General features: G+C 57.6%; 1 non-coding gene across 1 annotated transcript; it reads right to left on the reverse strand.

Moving 5' to 3' along the window:
- Positions 1-1426: 1426 nt before the first annotated feature.
- LOC131862831 (5S ribosomal RNA) lies at positions 1427-1545 on the reverse strand. The gene has a single exon (XR_009361767.1). It is a non-coding gene; the product is annotated as a 5S ribosomal RNA (ribosomal RNA).
- Positions 1546-7931: the final 6386 nt, after the last annotated feature.

Below are 7931 nucleotides of genomic sequence, written 5' to 3' on the forward strand. Positions count from 1 at the left end.
AGTCGGAGCCCGGTTTGCCCCGGGTGCGCACCTCGCGTGCACCTTCGCCGGGGTGGGCACCTCGGCTGGGTTGCGCGCCCTGGTGCGCACCAAGGAGCGCTCCGAAGTGTGCTCCAAGGTGCGGCGTGCACGAAGTCGGAGCCCGGTTTGCCCCGGGTGCGCACCTCGCGTGCACCTTCGCCAGGGTGGGCACCTCGGTGCGCACACCTTCTCAATGTTTTCTTGCCTTTTCTGGAAATTGGTGAAGGCAGCGCATCAAAGGTGCGCACCTCGGTGTGCTCCGAGGTGCGAACCCGAGAGCGCTCCGAGGTGCCCACGAAGTCGAAAGTCGGGTTAATTGCATTGTTTTCCCCGGGTGCGCTCCGAGGTGCGCAACATCGGCGCGCACCAAGGAGGGCTCCGAAGTGTGCTCCAAGGTGCGCACGATGGCGTGCACCTCTGGTGCGCACGATTCGGAGCTCGGTTTGACCGGGGTGCGCACACCTTGGCTGGGTTGCGCACCTTTTGTGCGCTCCAAGGTGCGCACGAAGTCGGAGCTCGGTTTGCCCCGGGTGCGCACCTTCGCCAGGGTGCGCACCTTGATGCGCACGCCTTGGCTGGGCTGCGCACCTTGGTGGGCGCCATGGTGCGCACCTTTCGTGCGCTCCAAGGTGCGCACGAAGTCGGAGCTCGGTTTGCCCCGGGTGCGCACCTTGGTGGGCGCCATGGTGCACTCCGAGGTGCCCAAGATTGGTGCGCACCAAGGAGCGCTTCGAAGTGCGCTCCAAGGTGCGCGCGAAGTCGAAAGTTGGGTTAATTGTCCGGTTTGCCTCGGGTGCGCACCTTGCGTGCACCTTCGCCAGGGTGGGCGCCTTGGTGCGCACACCTTGGCTGGGCTGCGCACACCTTGGCACCCGCGTTTCCTTCATTTTAAATTTTTTTTTTTTACAATCTCTCAAGTGGGAAATTCTATAATCTCAACTTTTTTTGCCTTTTCAGGAAACTTTTGAATGGAGCGCATCATTGGTGCGCTCCGAAGTGTGCTCCAAAGCTCTCTCCAGCTGCGTGCACCTGCCCCGGCCGCGCACCCGGCCCCGCCCAGCTTCGCTCACCTGTCCCGGGCGTCTGGTGCGGAACCTTAGAGTAAGAAACATCACCGTGCACCTTGGCCAACGTGCGCGACTCGACCGAGCGCGCACTGGCCGAGGTGCACACCGATTTCACCTGGGTGCGCGCGCAGCACCTCGGGCGCACCGGGGTGCGCGCACAACGCCCGGGTTGCACCGTGGCCTGTGTGCTCGGGGCGCCTCGGGTGCGCGCTCGGTGTCGCCCCCGCGCGCGCGGTAGTGCGGGCAGCGCACCCCGGCCCGGCCCGGCCCCGACGAGAACGCAAACGGGCAAAAGGTTTATTCAAATAGCATTGCGACGCCCGGCGAAAAACTAAAAAAGGGTGCAACACCGGGACTTCCCGGGAGGTCACCCATCCCAGTACTACTCCGGCCCAAGCGCGCTTAACTGCGGAGTTCTGATGGGATCCGGTGCACTAACGCTGGTATGATCGCACCCGTTATGAGCTTGTCGCAGTGTGTACTTAGCAAACCGCGACCCACGTGCGAATCCACCCCGGCCACCCACCCCCGTCGAGGTGCACACCCTCCCTCGCGAAGTGCGCCCCGTTCGCCAAGTGTGAGCCCTGCCCGGGTGCGCGCACCTTGCTAGGGCGTCGGGTGTGCACCCGGCCCGGCCTACGTGCGTGCACCTGGAGGGGGCGTCGTGTGCGTGCAGTGTCCCGTCTGCAACGCGGTGCCCACACACCACCTCGGGCGCAACGACCTGCGCTCACATGTGGGCCGAGTGCACCTTGGTGCATGTTCGGGGCGCCTCGGGTGCACGCTCGATCTTGCCCCGGTGCACCAAGGCGCTCGGTTTGCCCCGGGTGCGCACTTGGTGCAAGGTGGGCACCCAAAATAGGGATCAAGCACCAAAACACAAGTTTCGGGATGCAAAATGGGACCCAAGGACCACAAATGCGTTCCAAGACCCATGATGGGTCCACGAGAACAAAAATGTGTTCCGAGACTTAATAAACAAATATTGGGTTTTAGGAGAAGAAACATGCTCTGATGCCCAAAACGAGAATCGACCCCGAAAAGGCCACAGGCCAAAAGTGGGATGCGAGACAAAAAAAAATGGGACCCGAGGACCAAAATTGGGTTCCCAGGTCGAAGACAGGGCAACCGGACAAGAAACGACCTCTAAGGCTCGAAATGAGTCCCGACGACTAAAACTTGACAAGAAGCACCCATCAGGCACCCAACTCGACACCCATGGGATGCCGACCCACCCGGGCTTCCACCTAGCACACCTTGGCACCCACCCACCCTCGCACCCAACCTCGCACCCAACTTAGCACCTTTGAACCCACATTGGCACTCACCCTGACCCTGGCACCTTGGAACCCACATTGGCACTCACCTTGACCCTGGCACCCACCTTTGCACTCACCTTGGGACCCACCCTGGCTCCCACCTCGGCACCCACCCAGACACCCACCTTGGTTCCTTGGCACCCACCTTGGATCCTTGGCACCCACCCCGACACCCACCTTGGCACGCAACTTGGCTACTTGCCACCCACCTTGGCTCCTTGACGCCCACCCCGACAACCACCCCGTGACCTACCCTGGCTAGGGTTGGTGCACACCCACCCTGGTGCCCACCTTGGCACCCACCCTATGACCCACCTTGGCACGCACCTTAGTACCCACCCCGTTACCCACCCTAGGACCCACCCCGTGACCCACCTTGGCCAGGGTGGGTGCACCCACCCTGGTGCCCACCTTGGCACCCACCCATCCTAGCACCCAGCCTGTGACCGGGCTTGGAACCCAACCTTGCACCCGCACCCGTCTTGGCCAGTGTGGGTGCGCACCCATCCTGGCACCCACGTTGTGACACACCCTTTAACCCACGCACCCTAGCACCCACGTTGGCACCCACCTTGGAACCCAACCTAGCAACTTGGCACCCACCCCGTGACCCACCTTGGCATCCACCATAGCAGTCGCCGACTTGGCACCCACCTCGGCACCCACCTTGACACTTGTGGACCCACCTTGCCACTCACCCTAGCATCGACCCATCCTAGCACCCACCCTGGCACCTTTGCACCCTAGCACTCACCCATCCTAGCACCTAACCTGTGACCCACCTTGACACTCACCCTCGCACCCACCTTGGAACCCAACCTAGCACCCACCCACCCTGACACCAACCCTAGCACCTACCCACCCTTGCACCCACCCTGTGACCCATCTTGGCACCCACCCATCCTACCACTCAACCTATCACCCACCTTCTCACCCACCTTGGCATCCACCTTAGCACCCACCCACACTGGCACCTTGGCACCCACCTCGGGCAAGGTGGGTGCACACCCACCCTGGCACCCAATTTAGAACCCACCGAGCATGTTACCCACCTTGGCACCCACATTGCAGCCCACCCTAGTACCCACCCTATGACCCACATTGGCATCCACACCCTAGCACCCAGGCACCTCGACACCCGCCTTGACACCCACCCTAGCACTGAACCTGTGACCCACCTTGGAACTCACCCTAGAACCCACCCACCCTGTGAACCACCTTGGCATCCACCTTAGCACCCACCCACCTTGGCACCCACTCTAGCACTCACCCATCCTAACACCCAACTTGTTACCCACCTTGGCACCCGCCCTCGCGTCCACCTTGAAACCCACCCTAGCACCCACCCACGCAGGAGCCCACCTTGGCACCCAACCTAACACCCACGCATCCTGGCACCCAACTTGTGACCCACCTTGGAACCCACCCTAGTACCCACCTTTGAACCCACTATATCACCAACCCACCTTGGCACCCACCCTATGACCCTCTTTGGAATCCACCCTAGCACGCACCCACCCTGGCACCCACCATGGAGCGCACCCTAGCACCCACCCACCTCGGCACGCACCTCAACACCCACCTTGGTGTGCGCACTGCGCCAACCTCTCAAAGACCCTATGTGGTGCGCTCCAAAGTGTACACCTTTGGTGCGCTCCAAGGTGCGCACCTTTGGTGCACACCGAGGTGCACACCAAAGTGTGCACCGAGGTGAGCACCAAAGTGCACTCCAGGGTGCACACCAAGGCGTGCACCTTTGGTGCGGTCAATGCAAACGAATTCGGAAGTTGGGGTCGATGTCCTAATCGCTGCTGCAGACTACACGTATGAGAATCGGACAAATAGCTTTATATAGGGGAGGTGTTGCGTTTGATGGGTCGACTCCCCTGGTTGTGTGCACTGCACCAACTTCAAAGACCCTGTCTTGTTTAAGAAGTCAAAAGTTGGGGTGGATGTCCTAATCATTGCTGCAGTCTACGCATGTATGAGAATCAGACAAATAGCTTATATAGGGGAGGTGTTGCATTCGGTGGGTTGACTCCCCTGGTTGTGCGCACTGCGCCAACCTCAAAGACCCCGCATAGCAGAAGAAGTCGGAAGTCGGATTTTGGTGAGCACCAAGGCGTGCACCTTTGGTGCGGTCAACGCAGACGAATTCAGAAGTTGGGGTGGATGTCCTAATCGTTGTTGCAGGCTACACATGTATGAGAATCAGACAAATAGCTTATATAGGGGAGGTGTTGGGTTTGATGGGTCAACTCCCTTGGTTGTGCGCATTACGCCAACCTCAAAGACCTTGTTTTCGTTAAGAAGTCAAAAGTTGGGGTCAATGTCCTAATGGCTCCTGCAGGCTACACATGTATGAGAATCGGACAAATAGCTTATATAGGGGAGGTGTTGGGTTTGATGGGTCGACTCCCCTGGTTGTGCGCATTACGTCAACCTCAAAGACCTTGTTTTCGTTAAGAAGTCAAAAGTTGGGGTCGATGTCCTAATTGCTCCTGTAGACTACACATGTATGAGAATCAGACAAATAGCTTATATAGGGGAGGTGTTGGGTTTGATGGGTTGACTCCCCTAGTTGTTCGCATTACACCAACCTCAAAGACCTTGTTTTCGTTTAGAAGCCGAAAGTTGGGGTCGATGTCCTAATTGCTCCTGCAGGCTACGCATGTATGAGAATCAGACAAATAGCTTATATAGGGGAGGTGTTGGGTTTGATGGGTCGACTCCCCTGGTTGTGCGCATTGCGCCAACCTCAAAGACCCTGCATTGCGGATGAAGTCGAAAGTCAGAGTTTGGTGTGCTACAAGGTGTGGTCGAAGGTGCTCACCTAGGTGTGCACCTTTGGAGCACAGGAAAAGTGCCCTCCAAAAGTGCGCACCTTTGGAGTGCACAAAAGTGCCCTCCAAAAGTGCGCACCTTTGGAGCGCAGAAAAGTGCCCTCCAAAAAGTGCCCTCCAAAAGTGCGCACCTTTGGAGCGCAGAAAAGTGCCCTCCAAAAAGTGCCCTCCAAAAGTGCGCACCTTTGGAGCGCAGAAAAGTGCCCTCCAAAAAGTGCCCTCCAAAAGTGCGCACCTTTGGAGCGCAGAAAAGTGCCCTCCAAAAGTGCGCACCTTTGGAGCGCAGAAAAGTGCCCTCCAAAAAGTGCCCTCCAAAAGTGCGCACCTTTGGAGCGCAGAAAAGTGCCCTCCAAAAAGTGCCCTCCAAAAGTGCGCACCTTTGGAGCGCAGAAAAGTGCCCTCCAAAAAGTGCCCTCCAAAAGTGCGCACCTTTGGAGCGCAGAAAAGTGCCCTCCAAAAAGTGCCCTCCAAAAGTGCGCACCTTTGGAGCGCAGAAAAGTGCCCTCCAAAAAGTGCCCTCCAAAAGTGCGCACCTTTGGAGCGCAGAAAAGTGCCCTCCAAAAGTGCGCACCTTTGGAGCGCACAAAAGTGCCCTCCAAAAGTGCGCACTTTTGGTGCGCACCAAGGCGCTGGTTCGGTCGTTGCAGGCGAGTTCGGAAGTTGGGGTCGATGTCCTGAGCGGAGGTGCAAACTACACAGGTGTCGGAATCGGACAAATAGCTTATATAGGGGAGGTGTATGCTTCGATGGGTCGACTCCCCAGGTTGAGCGCACCGCGCCAACCTCAAAGACCCTACGGTATGGATGAAGTCGGAAGTTGGGTCCGATGACCAATTCGATTAGTAGGTATGCTCATGAGGTCGGAATTTGGGTCCGATGACCTGCCATGTGCAGGAAGGCGAATGTTGACACTGTGCGTTGCAAGGTGCACACCAAGGCGCTGGTGCGGTCTTTTTAGTCGAGTTCGGAAGTTGGGGTCGATGTCCTGATCGGAGGTGCAAGCTACACAGGTGTGGGAATCGGACAAATAGCTTATATAGGGGAGGTGTATGCTTCGTTGGGTCGACTCCCCGGGTTGAGCGCACCGCGCCAACCTCAAAGACCCTACGGTATGGATGAAGTCGGAAGTTGGGTCCGATGACCGATTCGATATGTAGGCATACTCGCGAGGTCGGAATTTGGGTCCGATGACCTGCCACGTGCAGGAAGGCGAATGTTGGCACTGTGCGTTGCAAGGTGCGCACCAAGGCGCTGGTTCGGTCGTTGGAGGCGAGTTCGGAAGTTGGGGTCGATGTCTTGATCGGAGGTGCAAACTACACAGGTGTGGGAATCGGACAAATAGCTTATATAGGGGAGGTGTATGCTTCGTTGGGTCGACTCCCCGGGTTGAGCGCACCGCGCCAACCTCAAAGACCCTACGGTATGGATGAAGTCGGAAGTTGGGTCCGATGACCGATTCGATATGTAGGCATACTCGCGAGGTCGGAATTTGGGTCCGATGACCTGCCATGTGCAGGAAGGCGAATGTTGGGACTGTGCGTCGCAAGGTGCGCACCAAGGCGCTGGTGCCGTCGTTGCAGTCGAGTTCGGAAGTTGGGGTCGATGTCCTGGTCAGAGGTGCAAACTACACAGGTGTGGGAATCGGACAAATAGCTTATATAGGGGAGGTGTATGCTTCGATGGGTCGACTCCCTGGGTTGAGCGCACCGCGCCAACCTCAAAGACCCTACAGTATGGATGAAGTCGGAAGTTGGGTCCGATGACCGATTCGATACGTAGGCATATTGGCGAGGTCTGAATTTGTGTCCGATGACCTGCCATGCGCAGGAAGGCGGAATTTGGGTCCGATGACCGAGTTGATGGCGTGCCATGCGCAGAAAGGCGGAATTTGGGTCCGATGACCGAGTTGATGTTGATGGCCCGCCATGCACAGGAAGGCGGAATTTGGGTCCGATGACCGATTTGAAGGCGTGCCATACGCAAAAAGGCGGAGTTTGGGTCCGATGACCGAGTTGATATTGATGGCCCGCCATGCGCAGGAAGGCGGAATTTGGGTCCGATGACCTGACATACGCATGGAGTCCGACTCGGGGGCCGATGTTCGATTCGATGACTTGCATTGTGGGTAAAGTCGGAAGTTGTGGTCTTTGACCCGATTCGATGACCAGACTTCGGCTGCTTGAGAATCGGACAAATAACTTATATAGGGGAGGTAGTGTTCTCGAGCATCCTCCCCCCGTGCCCGTTTATGTCGATTGATGCTGGTGCTCGACTGGTTGGAGCGCTCGGATGCAAAAATCTTGCACCAGGATTTATCGATTGTGATGGACACGGCAAGTCTCCTGATTGCTATGCAGGAGCTCATCGTGAATCTCTATGCGGCCTTGGTATGGACTCGACCTGCGGAATGGTTCGGCAATGGTAGTCGCTCCAACACGTCCTTGCAATGGCCACAGAGGTGATTCGACTAGAGCTCCAGTCTAGCTTTTGGGTTGCTTGGCGGACTGGTATAGCCGCGATCGAGTTCCGGCCATGAACGTTTTAGATAGCTCTTGGGCTTTCTGGGACGGAAGTCGGAAGTTTGGGCTGTTGTCCGATTTGATGACCATTCTTCGGATGTGTGAGAATCGGACAAATAACTTATATAGGGGACTGTGTTGTCTCACGCAGCCCCCTCCGTG

The sequence above is a fragment of the Cryptomeria japonica genome, unplaced genomic scaffold, assembly GCF_030272615.1.
Source record: "Cryptomeria japonica unplaced genomic scaffold, Sugi_1.0 HiC_scaffold_52, whole genome shotgun sequence".
NCBI classification, from domain to species: domain Eukaryota; kingdom Viridiplantae; phylum Streptophyta; class Pinopsida; order Cupressales; family Cupressaceae; genus Cryptomeria; species Cryptomeria japonica.